General features: G+C 39.8%; 1 protein-coding gene across 1 annotated transcript in view; it reads right to left on the bottom strand.

Moving 5' to 3' along the window:
* Positions 1-14,570, bottom strand: part of RAF1 (Raf-1 proto-oncogene, serine/threonine kinase) — a 78,647-nt gene extending 64,077 nt beyond the window's left edge. The window contains exon 1 of the mRNA XM_068694605.1: positions 14,353-14,570. The gene's annotated coding sequence lies outside the window, so the exon portion shown is untranslated. The remainder of the gene's footprint in view (positions 1-14,352) is intronic.
* Positions 14,571-17,636: the final 3,066 nt, after the last annotated feature.

The raw sequence follows: 17,636 nt of genomic DNA on the forward strand, positions 1-17,636 counted from the left end.
AGAACATCTAGGCCCTTGCATCACAAGGCAGATGGATCAGTCTCTCTCTCTTTCAGGAGACAATATGATTTTTTCCAGCTTAGGTTATATAGGTAGGGCAGTCATTAATGCCATCTTCATAGGAGGAAAGAAACAGAAAGTGTCCAGAAGTCCAGGCCAGCACTCATCCCCTCTCCCCATCCGTTCCTGCAAACAGCAGGCCAGCTGGGCTCCACACTCTCCCTCAGCTTAGAGGAGGTCTGAGAAACAGCTGAGATTTCCTCTATTTGCTCAGGTCTGAGAAGAGAGCTCCAGTCTAAAAGCTGTCTTAAGCTCATGGCAAGAGCAGGTGCACACTGCAACCCACATGGAGTAGGAATGCAAGTAAGGGCATCAAAACCATGATTAAATGAGAGCAGGCTGCTGTAAGTGGTGATCAAGTGCCTCTCTAGCCGATCTAGCCAGACAGAATGGTGGAACAGAGCGTGGGGTACTGCTGGAAGCCTTTATAGCCAGGCAGTTTCAAAAGTTCCTGTACCCCAAAGGCAAATTGCATTCTATATGTTTAGGACAACTGGCAACATTACAGAGCCAAGTTCAGAGTGCTCAGGATAATCTAAATAAAACACATTCCCTCCATATGCTTTTCTTGGTTTTGTTGTGGAAATTTTCTTCCTCGGGATATTTTGGCATCCAACCTGGGCTTTTTGAAGTTATTTCTGCAATACCACCACTAAATTTATAGTTAAAGACATTTTCCATTTCCATTCATCCATTCGTTTTCCTATCACAAAGCATACTGGAGAGGGAAGAGTCTGGCATTTTAGCTTCTGCTAAGTATGAAAGAGATGGTGCTAGGAGGGAAAGATAGTTAAAAACTCTTGGGGTAAAATTGCTGTGGTACTGTACAAAAAAAGGCTCAAGTAAGATGCTTCTGCTTTAAAGAAAGTTAGTTCTCTACTCCTTAACCTCTTAAGTAATTCAACTACATAAACCTGCTTACAGAATAAACTGCAAGTTCTACATAGAGCCTCCTTCAGGATTGACTTTTTTCTTCTTTTACCTGAAGGGAGGAATTCAGGTTCATTTAAGCTACAGTGACTGCAGTCTGTTTCCTAGCTTGAGTCCCTTAACAGTGCAACTTTACTTGCCACCTGCTAAGCAGTTCTCTCTGGATTAGAAATTACTCGATGTGTTGGAAGTGTTTTGGGAAGAGCCCCCACCTCCCCCAAAAAAGTTTTAGAGTAAAGACGGGACCATTTCTGAAACTTGTCAATAAATGAAATAAAAAGTTAGGGGTAAATTCTTTCTTCTCTGCATGCTAGGTCTTCAAGTTCTGCCATAACTGAGGTGGATACCCAAACTCAACTTTGGTGACTGCTTCTCAGTAGGTCTTCCAGTCTCTCCCAAGGGAGATATTTTTCTTTACAGAAATACATATTAATAGTAGCAAAATCCCAAAGCTTATTTTGTTCTAAGCAACTGGCCTGCTTGCTACATTATTTGCTAATTTGGAATGAAGGACTGTCATCTAAACCAGAAGCTTTGTCTTGGAACACTGAAACCTTTCCTGACAAAAGCTTCACCAAAATAGCTCAACTTCCATGCAAAGCTTTTGGCTTTGAATGTCATTTTCCAAGGAAAAACATTTTGTTGAAAGATCCTTGATGAGCTCTCTTTCTAAACTGAGATACATTTTGAAAAATCACTGTGCAAGACAAAGAACGTGAAAAATCATGAGCTTTATCAGTGTCATCCAACAGATGCATTTTGCGTAAGTAATTAACTTGAAATAAATATACATAAGCATTCTCTGCTGGTTTGCAGTTATTTTCAGGGTATAGCAAGTAATCTAACACTGCATCTGAAAACAGCTGCAATTTATAGATGAGTGATTTTTGCATATGAATAGATTTTGTTCTGCATATGACTAATTTCTACTACTTCTGAAAGAGATTAAGCATCTTTTCCTTCCTGTTAGAAGCAATTACAAGTTAGTTGGATAATCGCTTTTTTGCTTGTTTGAAAGAAGTACTACATTTGCCAGTATTGAACAATACAGCTAGATTGAAGCTGTATTTCGTTTTTAACTTTTTTTTTCAGTTGCTTTTGATATTACCCAACAAATTCCACTGGAGCAGAATGTTAAGGCCCAACTAGTGATAAACCACATGACTCTAAGCAGTTAAATTTTGTGAACCTAAGAGAATCTGAATGTTTTGAATTATCTTTGTGCTCATTTCAAAACATATCTAATACATCTTGTTTTGTTCAAGTACTTACAATATATGCTACGTTGCAAGAGGGGACGTGATCAGGTTATATACCTGCCTGTTCTAGTATAGGTAAAGAAACAAGTACTAGTAGTAAGAAGTTGTTACCATGGGTATCACCACTGAAAGCAATTTGAATGTATACATATTCTGTAGGGGCTCATTAGTATCTATGCTCAAGGTGTTAATATTGGTACATGTCCAGAAGTTCCATAAAATTAAGATACTCCTACCAATCCCATAACACAAGCTTCACTAGGAGTGTTGATATACCCTTTATAGGTAATTCAACTGCAACATTTGAAAGGGTTCAACATTTATGATGTAGGAGCCACGGGATATTTCAATCTTCAGGCCTACTTACTGGCACTAAAGTTTCAAAAATACATTTTTCTTGGATAATCTCCGATCACTGCTTGCACAAAGATTAAAGTAAACAGGACAAGCATCATGGTAAACACCTGGTTTCCTCAATGATTTTTCCCCTCCACTAGTGGAAGACTGACTTGAACATTCTGTGTCTTATTACTGCACCGTAGAAGAGAGACCACCAAAGCTCTGTTAACATACCCAATATGTTTTTGTTTCTCATCGGGTCTTTCTAAAAAGAGCACAACGTGCATGTAAGAGCTAGCAACTTTGCATTAAGATTTCTGCACTGTTCAAAAGAGCAATGAAATACTGCATTTTGCTTGTTGAATTAAAAATAAATAAATCCACTGGTAGTTGGAGACAGTTAAGCAATGAGATCATATCTTTTTATAATCTCAGAATTTAATGTGTAATTGAAACCAGGAAAACAAAAACTGTCTTTTTAATACAAGCTGTATCCATGGAGTATGTATGAATTCATATTTGGAGATGCAGGATACAGAAAGGTGGGACTTGGTGCAGTTTGTCATAAACAGGCAGGGTTCCACTTGTCGTAAGTAAAGAGATAGTGCGATAGCATAAATAATATTTTTCATATAAATTGATAGTTAATAATTTAAAGTTGCAGTGAGCGGGGAAAACAGGAAGCATGACAAACGCTGGATAAAAAGTACTGGTGTGAAAGCTACACTTAGTACTTCAACCACAAAGTATTCATTTCACTAAACTATACCAAAGAACAATGATCCTGTTACTCCATGTTTTATCTCTAGTATCTTTGTCCATAAATAAACACTTCAATCAGTAATCTCTTTCATTTACCATTATCCTGACGGAATGTGACTGTTCATTATATACCATAGCATCTATTTAGCTTAAAAATAGTAGTATAATAACCAAATTTGAATCTGGGTACTTATATAAAGCTCTATTGCACAAGACTAAGTCTAAAATTTCTAAGACATTGCTCTGGTTTTATGTAACAGTTCTTCTTCATTAGCCTATTCAGTAATTTGTGCAATTCTTTGGAGAAATAATTTTTCCACAAGTCCTCCTTGGCAAATAAACTTTGAGTAGGAGTAGCATATATTCATGCAAGTTAAACATTCACAGCTCTTTAAACAATATCAATTGCTTGGATATGCCTGATTGAGGTCAGACTATCATGGAATTCTTGCAGCTTTGTGTTTATACGGAGAATTGGGAAGGTAGGCAAACCTTGGGGGTTTTGAGACTTTGAGGAAAGAACTGGGAGCTTTTGGCAATATGTAAATGAATCCAAACGCAAGCCAGTGAAAGAAACCAAATTCAGGAAGTTGCTGGAAAACACTTTGTAGGAGGCATTCACTTGCAAGATTGGAGCGAGCAATTAAACTGGCAGGGAGACTAAGGTAGGCTGGTTGGGTGGAAATGAAGCAGGTTTGGGGTTGTTTTTTTCCACAGCACTACACTAAGCTAGTTCTTACAGTTTAACTCTGGCCAATGGATATGTCATTAATAAGCAAAACAGGATAGCATAAACTTCACAGCATGGAGTTATATTATTTTTGGTATTCTAGACATATTTGAATGCCTCTTAAAGAATTGAATCTTCTATAAATCTAAAACCAATCATTGTGCATTAAGTAGCATATTGTGAATTAACACAGTATGCGGGCGGTCTTACAGTACCAGTCTTTGAGGTAAGGGTTCCTACATTCACATCAGGAAAAAAGAATGGTTATCTAGGGAATAAAGTCACTACAAGAAGCCCCTCCTGTACATGCCTATACACGTCAAAAGCCTCATCTACCGTTCACAATATAGAGATGGAAGCTCTAATGGGAAACAGCTAATCTGAATAGTGGATGGTAATATAGCCAATTGGGCTGCACCTTGATACGTTTGTCAAATAACTGCAGTGACTATGTAAATTCCTGAGTGCTGGTTGCTTCATGCAGTGTTGCCACACAGGCCTCAAGATGTGTATGCATATAAAGCATTTCTAAGCAGCGCTCATTTAACGTATGAGCTGAGAACATACAAAGGGGACACCGAGCTGTGATAAGGGTCTGTTACATACTTTGTGGAAGCATAAAATTGGAGCTGTCTCCAATCCCCATGTAAAATTAGTTCTGGTGTTTAAAAGCTTTTCTTAACCAACATTATATACTAGGCACTTAGCTCTCTCTAGACAGCAACCATATATTTTTGTACTTAGCAGGCAACGTATGGTGTACTGTTGAGAATAAAATCATCCCCACAGACAATTTGAAACTCTTTCTCATGACAACACAAGATTTATAAGTATATATCCAACTTTAATATATAATCTGAAGAAGACGAGAGCTGCTTCTACACCTTGAAAACATTATCCTTGATTAAACAGCGATTACCATCTTCCCTCAGACTAAAAAAAAAAAAAAAAAAAGATATGTGTATATATATTTATGTATATAATTTCAAAATCAAAGCCTTGTACTTACTGCATCTTCTTCTGCATGTCATCTGATGGCACTGGGAACAGATCCCAGCATCCCAGAATGCAGCTTGGCAAGTATTAGTCTCCTGCTTATAATAGACTCTCTAATTGCAATGCATTTTTTTCTCTTTTGAACTAGCTAGCTAACCTGTAATTTTTCTTGTTATCTGCCCAAAGCTAAATGAAGTATCTGATACACCCAAGGAATTCCTCACCTGCTACAGGTGACTTCAGATGGGGAGTTGCCGTCACCAAATAAGTATAAATCTACATGTAACCAGGTTTCAATAATATCCCCAGGCAAGGCAGATCGCTCATGCTTCCATTTTTATACTGTTTATTCTTATGAGAACAGTGAAGCCCTCAGCATGCAAGTCTCCTCCCCTGAGCTCCAACACGAGATTGAAGCCGAGAGATTCCAATCATTGAACATGTATTGACTTGATTTAATAAGGCAAGGAGAACCTCAATGAGCAATTGCAGTTGCTGCTGCTACCCATTAGCTTCAGGTGTTAGCAATTCGGCAGATCTGCAATGAGTATACTTTAGCTTGACCCACTTTCTCTTCCCCATTTTGCAAAATCAGGGTTATTCTTGTTATTTTGCATTTGGTGCTTTGCACTTAGGCAAATGTGTTACAATAAAGCACCTTCTACTGTCACAGTTTGAGAAGGTTCTGCTATTGACATGTCTAGCTGTACAAGTCAATGCAAATACAAAGGTGGGGAGGAAGCAGCAGCAGGATTTATTGCAAATTACTATGTTGTGTTAGTGCAGCAGCAGGAGAAAAAAAAAAAGTCTTGAACTAGAATACTGATCCTGCATTCCTTCTCCCCAGTTTGAGAAACACTGATTTTTTTTTCTGCCTTTTGTTCCTTCAGCTGTTCCTGTTGCCTCTTCTTCCTGCTGCCACCCTTAGCAGCAGATAGCAGCCTTACTGGCCTTAGCAGCTGTCTCCTTGGTCTAGATTAAGACAGTGGCTATGGGTGGTCTACCTGTCTGTCGGTGCGCAGAAGCCTGCCCTCTTTTTTAGAGGGTAATTATGTACCTTCTCTATGAGTGGAACTACTGCAACCAGTAGAGTGCCTTTTCTTCAGCTCTTTCCTCTGTTGAAGAAATATCTTCTGCTGTTAAGCAATTTAATGGACTTCTGCTTTCTGCAAGAGCATGGAATAGGAGAAATTAGGTTTCTTTCTCTCTTGTTGTTGTTACCATGCCCTTTCTTTCATTGTTGTCTCTGTTCTGTTGTATATGTGGGAAAGCAGACAACAATCCTGAGAATAATGTAAGACAAACCAGGCTCTTTGCTCAATATATATGAGCTTTGGGTAGAAAGAAAGTCAATTCTCTTGCAAGGAGATGCAACATTTCCCTAAAAGGCTTCCCATATGGTCTACTGGGCAAGATAATGTTGCACTAGAACTACGCAGCCTTCCCCCAGTAAATGATTTCCTTTTGTTTGTAGTTAGTCATTAGATAAGCTCTGTGTATGCAATGGTGTAGCAATGTTCTGCTTCTGGACAAGTCCTTTTTGTACCAATAGCAAATCTCCGCTCACCACTGTCGTTGTGTATACACACGGAATCACATTAAAAAGAGCATGCTGTACATAAGCCCAATGCAAAAAGCCTGTAGTGAAGAAAGTAGACACAAAAATCAGGCACACAGCCTAGGCAGTTCAGAATGAATGTTGCAGAAAAATAATTAATCCCAAGTATTCAAAGTTTGGCTTTTGGAACAAAAGGCTCAAGGTTTATAATAGAAAATCTTGGATACCTTTCATGCTAGGTAGGAGCACTGCTGTTGCTGCCTGTAGTTACAAGCTTCTATATCCAAAATTGTTTCATGTCATGTAGTTCCTGTAACTACCAGGTTTGTTTGATATCCGCTATGTTTCCTAACAAAAAAGGTTGAGTAATTCTCCATATGAAAGTTTGAAGAAGGTACTCAGTTTTAACTAGCTTTTTTAGGCACCAATAATTAAGTAGACAGCTTAAATTCTAGGTGCCTAAAAATACTAGAATTATTCCCATGTATGTAATAAGAAGGAAAATAACTGGTAAAAGGAAATAAAAATAAGCTGGTGGTTGGGCTTAATTTCAGTCCTGCTTAAGAAAATGTTTTCTTGCTATCCATAAATGCATGGGGTTAGTTCAAACACTTTTTTTTTTTTTTTTTTTTTTTTTTTGCATTTTAGTTCACACCTGGCCTATAAATGATGCACAACACGTGGACAGGGAAAAGCAGCCTATGGTTCTGTAACAGCGTCTGAAATACTGCAGCGAGCTTGAAAGAGCTTTCAAGGTGAACATGTTTGTGGCCTCTGCTTAGGAACAGTTTAAGTCCTGCATTGTCCACCTGCAGGTTCCCCCGTCTTAGAAAGAGAAAATGATGTTCTAAGTCTTGTGCAGGTTATAAAGCAGGATCGTCTGTTTCAGGCAATCCCTGCTTGTTGGCAAGAACCTCCACGAGACGGTTCTTTAAGTGTGTGGTGCTGCTTTGATCAGCGTGTTGATACAGTGGGAAAGTTTACCAGATTACAGGTATGTGTGTAGACATTTTTAAAAAAGCAAAAGCAAACTACAGGTGCAGCTAAAAATACCTCCATGTGAAATTCAGTCAACTAGTTAAAAATGTGAGTAAAGTACTTGTGTCAAAGAGTATGAATCTGCCATCATTTAGCAAAAATATTTCTGCTCTGTGTTTTTTTCCTTTAGTACAATGACTTTAAGTTAATCACTAGTTCAGTAAAGAACTGTGGCTTCTCTAGTGTGGTTCAGCTTTTAGATGTGTTTTGTGTTGTTGTTGGTTTTTTTTTTTTTTTTCTTTTTCTCTCCAGGCTTCTGTGTCCACAGAGTTTTATTTGTATGCAAACATTTGTGCAGGTGTCTGCCTGGTGTTTGGGGCATGCAAAACCAGGGCTTGCCAAAACTTTGATTTATTTTTTATTTTTTCCTAACCAATCATTTCACATATCAGAGCACCAGAGGGACATGGTCTTCCATTTCAATTAAAGTCCACATTCTTTATGGAACTATACATGCTTTCTTCTTGTCCTGTGAGTTATTAAAGGTAGAAGACACAGTAGAACAAAACTTTGTGTAAGAATTCTGGATTCTTTCTCTGGTGTCTCCAAAGTAAGAAGGTTTCTTCTGTCTGACCCCCCTGACACTTACTGCTAACTGATAAGCTGATTCTCCCAAAATTCGAGCTGAAGGTAAGAGTGGTCACTGGTTGAAAATATTCAAAGGAGGGAACAAGCTAAGGATCCTCAGACATGGGGTTCTTTAAGCAGGGGCTTCTGCATACCTTCTGGAGTCCACACGAGCAAGCATTAAGTTTGAGTATCAAACTGAATATACTTCTATTCGGTTGATTGTCAAATTCAATATATTCTGAGTATCAAAATGAACAGGGATTCAACTAAATTTCTGTTGCAGTATGATGAATAAATATAAAACCAAGCACTTTTTTTTGTGGGAAAACTATTTAAATGTAGTAGCATTTTGTGAAGTGATCAGCTGAATTGCAAGGGGAACATAGCTCATTTTCTTGCAGATGCTGGTCCATTCTTCCAGCTGTGCACACAACAAGAGCACAGCTGCTGCTCTTGTTTATACAGATGGCACCACTACCCCCATTGGCTTGCCCACTGGGAGGGATTGTGCTTTGAGCATCTTTGTGCTTTGCGGGGGGGGGAAGTACAAGCAAAATTCCCTTGTTCCCCCACCTACAGAGAGGTACTGGAAAGGAGCACAGAGGGTTCAGCGGACAGCACAATCCATGCTATAGGAACATATGAACACCAGCAAAGATAGCATACAAGCTCCGAAACTGAAGCAGGTAGTGACCACATCAGCTACAATGATGTGATCCAGACTAGTTTGCAGCTGAGGCAGCACTGACTTAATTGTGGTACGCAGCGTAGATAGCCAACAATATTAATCTGACATGGTATGAATGCCCAGAATACCCATCCCATTCTTTTTGCTTCAGATTTTGAAGATGTATGGGAGTCAGCCAGTGCTATGAGCTAGAATATAGCTTAGGAGCATAGAGGGAAGAAGTACAGTAACCTAGCATTCAGGACAAAAATCTTACTATTCCATTTGGTTATACATATTCTTTTTCTTGTGGCCTGATTAGTGGTCATCTTTTGATGGTTTCCATTTGACTGAATTGTTGGAAATGTAACGTGACATTACTATTAAAAACATAGAAGCTCCTTCCTTGAAGCAGATGACAAACAATATGTGCTTCATTCTGAAACATAAGCATGTATCACTGCCAAGAAAAAGGACACTGGGCAAAGGGCTTCTGATGCTTAGTGTTTGGCTTTGGTCTCTGTTTGTGAAAAAATGCACTTCCAGTCATTTGGGTGTGGGGATTTTCATGGAACAATCTTGATTAGCTTGCTTTCCTAAGGAAAGGAAGCTTATGTAATGGTTCAGTGTATCTCTCGCTCCAAATTACAGACGTGTTTAACACATGAGCCAAGGTCTCAAAAATAATTACATTTCTACAAGTTTCTTGGAAGTCAGCAACCAAAGACAGAAAAAGGAATTATATTCATTCCCAAGCTGAAGGAAAACAAGAAAAAAAAAAAAAAGAAAAAAAGAGAGAACTCAGCAACCAGCCATTGTGCATCATACTGTTTTAACATAACAGGCCAGCCAGGCACTGCTTAGCTACAGCATCTGAGGTTTTTGCTCTATGGGGGTGACACTGGAATAAGAAATATAGTAAAATATCCTTATCTGCTGTTACAAATTACAACGTAGCTGGGGCACCAAATAATTGAAATGCTGGATGGGAGTATACACAGCAGTTTGGTCATTGGCTAGAGGATCATAATTTATTTCATGTAGCACTTGAATGGGTGAGGGTGGGCAATAACTTTTGATCTCTCTTCAGGATCATTTTCATTTGCCTAGATTACCCAGATTCAGAATGAGAATCTGAACCTACCTACTGAAGTTGGCAGTAAGTTGACTCAGATTTGTATGAGAAATAAGAGCAGTGCAGTGATATAACTGTGTAGGAAACTTTGTCCAAAGTCATTAAATGCTTCTTTTTTTTTTTTTTTTTTTTTTTTTTTTCCCTCGTGGCACAGCCGTATCTGTGTCATTCCTTTTTCATTTATTGTTCTAAGCCTGGATTCCTTAGATAACTTTGCTAGAGACTTGAGTTTTATTGTAGATATGGAAAACTGCCTAAAAGTTTGGCTCCTTTGTTGTTCTGGCAGCATTCCTGCCTCGCTGATATTCAGATGCAACACATCCTACTTGCTCCAGCAATCACTCTTTAAAACAAGGCAGGAAATAATGGACACCAAACAAAGTGAACTCTGCCGCTACCTTAGTTAGCAACTCCAGAAACTCATAAAACTGTTTTGTGAGCTGGATCTTGAGAGAGCTAGTCCTAATTCCTTTACCCTGGTTATGTGGGCCTTAAATATAGCTACAGGAAAAGGGGCAGCATTAGTGTAGATGTCACTAAACCCTGCTCAACATTGCAGGTCTTGAATTGCTAATGTTTGGATGGCCAGCCAATAGCCAAAGAATTTCAGTAGCATACTCCATGCTGTCCCCAGAGTTCAGTTGTTCTCAGTGCCAGTGGCTAGCACCGGCTGCTGACCGTAGTGAAAATGCATGCAGAGACACCTGGGGGATATTAGGCAACGCAGTTAACAAAAACCTAGCTGACTTCTGTGAAATGCTATGGCTGCATACAACCAAAAGCAAAGGCATAGAATAATAGATGGAGTTACTTGAAGCATATAAGGGTAGTATGCTAGATTTTAAAGCTATCTGATGTTATGGCACATAACATACATGTACACTGCACATCTGAGTGGTGTAGATAGCCGTACCTGCTTGATGTTTCCAAGTACAAAATTCTGATTTCTGTTACTTGGTAGTTTGCCAACAGATTGTTTGGGCTGTAAATTTTCCTGCTGGCTCTCTGCCCTAAGGTGATTTTTTGGGTGTGGGTGTCCATGTGGATAGAAGAGCAACAGTCAATGAACTTCTCAGGAAGGAAAAAAAAGTAAACTTTACTCTTTTAAGGATTTTTCAACTATTTCTACTATTTCTTTGAAGTTGTAGTGTACCCAGTCTCTCAAGCAAGAGCTTCAAATTTGATGAATGGATTAATTTGGTTAAAGATGTGTCTACTGACATCTTTTAGACTGATAAAGTTCCCCTTGCTGGTCATCCACCAGATTCATTTAGAGGCTGAGTCACTTGGTCACTTGCAATCCCCAGCAAACAAATAATAACCAGCAACAGCTCCTACATGGCTGCGAGGGGCCAGCATTGTGCCTGGTGTCCTTCCTCACAGTGGGGCTTAAACACTGAAGCCCTGAAACATAAAACACTGGTGTGAAACCTCAAGAAATTCTTGCACATTGCCCAGGGCATGCCCCATGATCACAGGTTGCACTGTTCAGACGTGGCAATGAGAGAACACAAGGCTCAGACTCTGGATGTGACTTTAAATGTGTTTACTCTTTACTTAGAAAGTCCATCAGAGGGACAATAAGAAGAAAGTCCCCTCCTTCCTTCTAACACTTGCTTTCCTCACTGCACCTGAACAGATCTGGGACTGTGCTAAGCAGCTTTCAGGTTTCCATGATTCTGGTTTGCCTTATCTTGGCTTCCCTTCAAACTTCTACCTGTTCTACTGCTCCCGAAAGTCAGCCTGTTTTGGCAGCGCTCTGTCCTACCGTTAAACTGGATCTGTCTGGTACAGAAGCCTGCTCGTCTCTTCCTCTGTGGTGGTCGTAGCTTCCTGGGAGCTTCAGTGAGTCTGGCTAGGTTCCTTCACCGAGAGAGGCAACTGTGTGTCCTTGAACAACTTACGCAGTCTCTGCCTCAGTTCTCTGTTTTGGAAAATAATTGGTATTTCACGTGCCTTACCTTTTGTCTTGACCTCTGTTTCAGATACAAGAAAAGGTAGGGTAGGGTTGCATACTAGGCATGTAATGGCTTATTTTTATGAAGCTGCAAGAGGAAGGATTTCACAAGAACCTCAACACCCAGCGCAAGACTGAGGGAGTTAAGGAAAGCTAGACTTCTCCAGCAGCTGAAGAAATTAGGAGTCAGGCAGAAACTCCAAACCTTAATGTCCTGGCTGATACAAACTTAACAGAGGGGATGCTATTGCTTTCTCTGGGGCTTCTGACCTGCTGTCAGAAATTGTCCATCTCTGGACAGTCATCAAAACACTTGTCACTTTTTTCTATCATAACGTACAAATGGCTGTTACACCCTTAAAATGAATTCCAAATACATGGGTGAAATGTATTAAACCTCAGACTATCTAGGAAAAAAATTAAAAATCTATATCTCTGGGAGGTGAGTTTGACAGCTTTTTGTTCTCATGAGAAATGTAACCTACTCAATCATTTTTATTAAACAGGGGCTTCCAAGGATTTGTTCTATACCTGAAACAACAATTTGATGGGATATTACAGAAGCCCAGCAGGACTGAGAGCAAGGAGTGAACCCTCTTGTAGGTGCGTGTGTACAGTGCCTGGCTCACTGGGCTTCTGATCCCGGCTTAGCCTTCTGGCTATTTCCTAATGGGGAGAGTTCCCACAGCAGCTCTGCCTTGAGTCACACTAAGTCAGGCTCACTGACCCGGTGACTTCCATAGCGTAACAGAGCAGTGTATTTAGTTCCTTTGTACTCTCAGAATCTCTCACTGTATGGCGAATTTAATCAGCTATTAAGCTGAAAACCTGATGTGCTGCAGAACTATAAAGGAATCTGTCACATTCGTATACCTAAGTAACAGGTATTTTGAATCCTTATTCTTTAGGTGTCATTATTTAGAACACACACAGCCTAAGACAATGTGAAAGAGCTCAAATGCCTGCCTGCTGGTTCCACTAGCTTTTCCTCTCATGCAAAGTAAAATACATAGCTCCAAATTTGTACTATGAAGGTAATGAGAGAAATGAAGAAATATAAATCAGCAGTACAGTTTTTAAAATACTTGGATTGTGCCTTTTAAATTATTATATGTTACTGTAGCATTTCATTTTAACTACACTATGAAAAATCATAATTCATGAAACACTGCACGTTGGGTACTTTCAGGTCATGCAGCTGGGACAACAGAGGTTCTGTCTCCACATGTTAGAAGGACCCCCAACAGAAATGCCTGTGCAGTTTTAAACTCCCACTTAATTCTGGCAGGAGGTCACTTCGAGGTTTCTTTAGAAAGCACAGTGTGAGCTACCAAACTTAAGACAGATCAAGAACCAAGGCCATCCCAAAATTGCATAACGTTACAAGGCCAAGGAAGTAAGGTATTCGGTCCTATTGCCCCATCCCCTGCAATAGAACCCATTGCAGCAATGCATTGAGAAATTGAGTTAAGAGCTACGAGGAGGCATTGTAACATCTCAGCAACCTGGAACGGGGCTGGTAGAGGTACACAGGGCTGGACTTTCGGTTTGCTGTGCAGGAGCAAAACTTCACAGCTCTCGTGAATGCTAATGAGTCCCATGACTAAACCGTAGCGTACTTTGAGAGTGCAATCCATAATACATATAATCTCAGTCATCATTTGGAAACTTCTGACCTACATGCAAACTTCCAAGGAGCTACTGCAGATAAATTATCACTGCAATTACGGGTAGCCATGGAGCTCTAGGATTGTGTGTATATAATACATTGTTATGCAAACACACATCTACTTTTAAACCTCCGCTTCACAGTCATCGTGGTTTTAATTTCAAAGCATCAAAAAGGAGGCAAAAATAAAGTCTCTTGCAAATAGATCTTGATTATATCTAGAAAGAATTTTTGCAAACAATTCAAAAACAGGCAGTCTGGAAATCCTAAAATAGAACTGTGCTAGTGAGAAAAGGACAGTTGCCCTTAAAAGTTGTCCTTAAAATGCAACTTCTTACTTAATAAAATCTAATTCTTGTGCTGGTTTAATGTTAAACAGGAAAAGACAATTGCATAGATAATTGCATCTTTCCTCAGAACACAAGCAAACTCCCACCAAGGTTTTCATGAGAGATTCATAAAATGCCTCTTAGAAATAGCACTCATTTCTTCCTATCTGACTCATTATTGCAACCTTGTGAAGCAGTATTTAATCCCGCAGGTATTTAATCTCGATCATTAGCCTGGACATTTCACAGATTAACTAATCTTCTGTATGTCACTGTACAAAAAAAAAAGAATTTAAAAGCTCTGCAAAAACTGTGAAAATAATATTCCCCCACTCATCCCCCCTGAGACTCACCAGAGCCTGAAAATGCTTCCCACGCCCAGCTCGCCTGCTGGCACCGTCAGGAGTGGTTTTCATCTGAAGGAGAAATCCGAAGACTGAGAAGGGATCCCATCTGGGAGGATTTTGGTAAACAAAAACAAAGTGTACCTGGGGTTAACAGTTCTCAGCAGAGCAAAGGGAATAAGCTGAGACAGAACGATCTGCCTCTCCCAAAGGCTGTAACGCATTCTTTGTGTTAGCAGAAATACCTGGACCCACACACTGAACTCTTGAGCGTCACATGGGTGACAGAGCTAAAAAAGGCAAACCCATAGGCTTAATTTAAACTGCCCCCAATATGTTAGTGTTTTCCCCTGAGGCAGCTTATGTGTCTCTTCCAAACTTTTCTACGATTTTCCTGGAATTTTAATATCCCTCTCTCTTTGGTTTCATACTTTTTAACTCTTTTATTTTTAGATTCAATTTTTCACAGTGGTCTGTAGAGTCTGCTTGACGCCAGCAAATGTAACTGGATCCCAAATCCCTGCAAGCCAGGAATTGCAGCCATGATCAGCATGCTGCCGAGCAAAACCTTGGCACTGGTCAAAACCAAATAGTCTGAATCCTCTATTTATCTTATGGCAGGGCTTGGGAAAGCAGGCAAGAGGAGTTCATCAAAACGTAAAAAAGGAATAGCTGGGAAAGGCTAGGGGTAAGTAAACAGAAATCAAAGACGCAAATAGATCTGTTCTACAACAGATTTGTGTGACCGGACTTCCAAAAGCAAGAACAGGGGTTTACAAAAAAACAGATATTTTATTCTCTAGTAACCTAGTAACAGGACAGGCACGCACAAAGCAGATTGCCTTTAAAAAAGGCTTGTGTCAGCAAGGTTGACTTTAGTGGAATAAATAAGAATAAGCTGCTTGGCAGCAGATCACTGCTGACAATAATCTCACAGGTCAGATTTTCCAAATTTGTTTCATAGCTCATTCAATACACTCATAACTCCAACTACCATTTCTGTCTAGGAACAACATGGAGCACCGTCTCTCACCCAACCTTTGATAATTAGGTCTCAGGTTTTTACCTTGATTTTACATGGTGTGCAACTGGAATAAATCCACTCAGAGACTAAGGAGCTGAATTACCTTGCTTGAACTTTTAATTTTCTGTCACTTGCTGCCCCTTCTTCCTGTAGAAGAGAACAAAATTAAGGATTGACAGTTTATGTGAGTGAGAAATTGTTCATCCTAACTATTCTAGGATCTCTAACTTTGGTAACTTGTGTCTGCAACAGAGTGTGACCACTTCACAGAAGAAAAAACAAGAGTATCAAGGCAGTTATTTGCCAAAGGTGACATGATGAGTCAGCAGCAGAGCCCAGATTAGAGTACAGTGTTCAGACTGCCCATCCCATACGCAGCTCACTAAACCACTGTTCCTCCTGCAGCCTCAAGGGAATAAAGTTCATTTAGTTAGGTGGTAAATGCTCAACTCCTGCCCTCATGCTTCACCTTGTTATTTATCTAAGTTTTGGATTTTATTTAATTGTTTGTTGCCAAGAAAGGCTACAGATCAAGAGAAACAGAAAAAGTGTTGGTCTTATCCTCAGAGAAGTGTTGCAACAGCAAAACTCCACTTTGTGAGAACAAGAGTGGTCTGCACTTGGAACACAGTTGTATGTAGCACTGAAATTGCTTGAAGTGATTTTTGACAGGACAGCTTCTTTGTCTCTTTATAAGTAAAAAATGCAGAGTAGAAGACTCCTAAAGCAAAGATCTTGAACAGAGCAACTGACATTGTATGTCCCTTTTCTCCGTTGCATGAAGAAGGTTCTGTATTTTTTAAGCCATTTGGCAACTTCTGTAGCCTTGGCATATTTTCTTCTCCTGGCAGAGATAGTGTTTGGTATTCACATTTGCTCAGCTAATGAGAAACTTGGAAAGCCAGCCCCAAGCAGTTCTGCCAGCTGTGAGTGATGCCACGTTACTTACATGCAGGAAGTCTTCTGCCTTCACTGGGCTGTTGGTGCGGGAAGAGATGGGACAAATGGGCCCAGTGTAATGCTTGTAACATTTCAGTTCCTCTTGGATGGCAGTTCCTCCTGGTTCTTCTTGGTACATCTGCTTCGTGGCTAACCTTCCATTCTCATTGTCCTAGTTTGCAAGCTCTTAAAGGGAAACATAAGAAAACTGATATCATTCTGTGGTTTATTTATCACCTCGCACTGTACAGCACAGTTTAGGAGTCTCCATTGTCACTGTGATGCTTCAGTGTATCATCACATGAAGCGTAACTAAGGCAGAAGTCTTGCAGGTCTCCCATATTCAAGCAACTGTTCTGTAGAGTTGTTCTTAACATCAAGAATTTTGTGTAAGTGACCCAAAACCGTAACTTTGTCTTCCTGCTACTGGCTAGCAGCCTGATACAGCTCCCTGAAAATGCTTCAGATCATGGCTTAATGATGAGTCAAAGATTTTTGCAATTTGTTCATTGTCAATTTGTCCACTGAGTTACTTTTTTTTTTTTTTTTAATTGCTAAAACATTGTTGATTTTGGAAAGGGAGTTTCTGATCTGCTATTTATTTTTTTGTTTTGTTTTCCAGCATTCAAGATATTCACAGATTATGTAAAACAGTGTAAGCTGACACAGCAGTTGTCAGAGAGCTCAGAAGTAGTAACTTTCTGCTTGGTCCATGGGATTCACAGAAGCCTCACAAGGCAGAAAGTCCAGTGAATCCTAAGTGGCCTGGTCTCTGGGAAGCATCTATGGACTATGGACTATCTACCACCAAGCAGCCTCTTGAGGTCAGCACAACCCAAGATGTAATGGGCACTGAAAAGTAGATGAGCACCAGGAAAGAAATGTGTGACACCACATTGGGCTTTATCAGGGGCTCTTCTCCACTTGGGAAGAATTTTCCATGATGAAGCGTGGATGGCAGAATTACAAGTCCCTGAGATATTGAGAACCAAAGTGTGATTTGGGGGTACATGTTACATTCTATTTAATAAGTTATTTAGCTAAAAGTGGCTTTAAATGTGGTATCTCATTGTATGTACTTTGAATGTACGTAACAGTACTTTTTCTATGATGGATGATGCAGAAATGCTTGCGCTGGGCAGAAAATTCAGCCAGATACTCTAGGAAGCCTCCACAGTAGCCTAAGGCAGCTGTAAAAAGAATGTGGGGTGCTGCTTAGATATTTAACAGTGGGGACTGAGTTACCACTACTGGTCATGATTCATCAACTTTTTGCATATCTATCACCGAGCAATATAAAGGAGTGAGTCCATGAGAGCAGAACACACAA

Source organism: Anas acuta, chromosome 11, assembly GCF_963932015.1.
Source record: "Anas acuta chromosome 11, bAnaAcu1.1, whole genome shotgun sequence".
In the NCBI taxonomy this organism is placed as follows: Eukaryota; Metazoa; Chordata; class Aves; order Anseriformes; family Anatidae; genus Anas; species Anas acuta.